This window comes from Muntiacus reevesi, chromosome 1 (genome assembly GCF_963930625.1).
Source record: "Muntiacus reevesi chromosome 1, mMunRee1.1, whole genome shotgun sequence".
In the NCBI taxonomy this organism is placed as follows: Eukaryota; Metazoa; Chordata; class Mammalia; order Artiodactyla; family Cervidae; genus Muntiacus; species Muntiacus reevesi.
The window spans coordinates 126,242,604-126,245,446 of NC_089249.1; the positions used below are offsets into that span (position 1 = coordinate 126,242,604).

At 33.0% G+C, this 2,843-nt stretch overlaps 1 pseudogene; it reads left to right on the forward strand.

Annotated features, from left to right (window-relative positions):
• The first annotated feature begins 822 nt into the window (after window positions 1–822).
• Window positions 823–939, forward strand: LOC136156575 (U4 spliceosomal RNA; annotated as a pseudogene).
• The last annotated feature ends 1,904 nt before the right edge of the window (window positions 940–2,843 follow it).

Consider the following 2,843-nt stretch of genomic DNA (forward strand, 5'->3'; position numbering starts at 1 on the left):
CAGAGATGCCCTTCTTTGATCCTAACTGGGACAAGGCACGTTGGGCCACTCACATTTTTTACTGCTCTGCAAAGGTCTGTAAGATTGCCGTAAGTATTGATTTTGTGGTTATGGATATATTTTAGTGAGTAGGAAAATTTGCAAATAGAGACTGTGAGTAATGAGAACTGATTGTCTTTTGCAGCCTCTGAGGGACAGGAATCTGGGAGTAGCTTAGCTAACTCTTAACTCATTCCTCAGAACTGAGTCTATATGACACCTCCTAGAAGCTTGTCCTAAATAAAACTAAGTCCTCTCCTTCTGTCTCTGGTGTCCACTTTTATCATATCACTTGCTAGACTAAGCCATAATGTCATGGTAGCTAGTCTTTCTCAATACTCAACTGTAAGTTCCTTCGGGGCAAGAGCTGTGTCTTCCTCCTCATTATATTTGTCTATCAACTATTTAAGGAAGAAATAAGATCTATTATACACAAACTTTCAGAAATTAGTGGTAGAGAGAGCACTGTATTCCCAATGTATTTTATAAAACCAGAATAACTTTGTGATGAAATATTACAAGGAAAAAAAACCAGGTCAATATCTCTCACAAACACAGATTCAAAATTTCATAATAAAATATTAATGAGTTCAATCAATCCATGTATAAAAAGAAAAATGTTACAAAAAACCTAATTTAGCCCAGAAATTTAGTTTGATATTTCATTCAAAAGTCGATGTAACTCAAAGAACTAGCAGAATAAAAGAGAAAACCATATAACTTTCATAATGCAGAAAAAGAAAAATATCAACTTCCATTCATCATATTAAAAAACAGTACATCAGTTTTGCACAGTGGCAGTATCATAGCCAATGAGGTTTATCCGAGGTGCGATTATTGCTAATTGAAAACTAAAAAACAATACTTCAAACTAAAAATAGAAAGAAACTTCCCCTGAATACAAGAAGGGAAACTTAAGAAAAGTCTAATGCTGACATCACAATTGATGAAATATTGAACATTTCTGAAAGAGGAAAAAAAGTCAAGATATTCACTCTTACTACTTCTATTCAGCACTATATTGGATATCCAAGCCAGTGCAGTAAAGTAAAAATGTTTAAAAATAAGTAAAAGCCCTAAAATCTAGAAATAAGTCAAACTGTCCTTGTGTGAAAGTGTTATGATTATATATAAAACTCTATGTCATCTACAAAAGAATGGCTAAGATTAATAAATGAATTGATCAGGATCACAGAATTCAAAATAACCATATGAAAATGATTTCTATTGCTCTCTACTAGCAATAACGGCATCCCTAGTGGCTCAGAGGGTAAAGAACCTGTCTGCAATGCAGGAGACCCAGGTTTGACCTCTGGATGATCTCTTGGAGAAGGGAATGGCTACTCACTCCAGTATTCTTGCCTGGAGAATTCCATGGACAGAAGAGTCTGGGCGGGCTACAGTCCATGGGGTCACAAAAAGTTGGACACAACTGAACAACTAACACTTTCACTTCACTACTAGCAATAAGCAATGCCATTAAAACTAGCATTTAAAAGTATTGATACTTGATTAAATCCAATTAAATATACGTACAACCTGTATACTGAAAAAAAAAAAAAAAATGTTGTCCAAAGAAGTTAATGAAGATCTGAAGGAATAGGTTTACCATTTTATGTACTGGAAGGTTCAGTATCCTTCTCTAATTTGCCCTATGAGTTCAATACAATCCCTAACAAAATAAAACAGAATTTCTAGTAGAAAGTGGTGAGAAAATTCCAAAATTCATATGGAAATACAAAGAACCTAGAAAATAATCTTTAAAAAATAGAACTATAAAAATTACAAGAATTGTTTTCAGAACTTAAAATAACAGTGTGATTTGGGTGTAAGATAGAGAGATTTGTGAATAGAATAGAGTCCAAAAAGACTCATATGTGTAGCCATTTGAAAAATAAATTGAGAAAGCAAAGGTTTTATTTGGACAAATGTTGATTAATCAACTAAATATGTTAGGAAATATGAAAGTAGAGCCAATTCACACCACACACAAATATTAATTTGAGATGTCATAGACCAAAATTAAAAGCTCAGAACCACAAAATTTCTATTAATAGAAGGATCTGTACTATAATATCCTAATAACTTTAGAGTAAGCAAAGATTTCTTGATAAGGACCAAAATCAAACAAACAACAACAACAACAACAACAAAAAACCACACACAACTTTTAGCACAAATGAAATTCCTTAAGTGGAAATTTGCTACTTCTGGAAAGTTTTCCCTTAAAAAATGAGATAAATCAAGTGCAGAGAGAATGAGTCAAAAGACATATATATGACAAAAACATTTATATTCAGATTATATACAAATTCTTATAATAAAAAATAAAATTGTGAAAAATTATCTCTATTTTAAATTAATAAATGTTCAGGGCTTCTCTGGTGGCTCAAGTAGTAAAGAATCTGCCTGCAGTGCCAGAGATCCAGGTTTGATCCCTGGTCTGGGAAGATCCTCTGGAGAAAGGAATGGTTACCCACTCCAGTATTCTTACCTGGAGAATTCTATGGACAGAGGAGCCTGGTGGGCTACCGTCCATGTTTTCACAAAGTGTCAGATATGACTGAGAAACTTTCACTTCAATAAATTATTACAATAGGCAATTTCCAAAATAAGATATTCAAACGAAAATGAAAAGGCACATGAAATCATAAAAAGGCACTCAAAAATAATTTGTGATCAGGGAAATACAAATTAAAATGAAAACCACAAAAAGATATCTTTTCACATCTATTAGAGTGCCAAATAAACACCACACTATACAGAGTATAGAACACTTGAAACTATCCTACATTGTTTTTGAG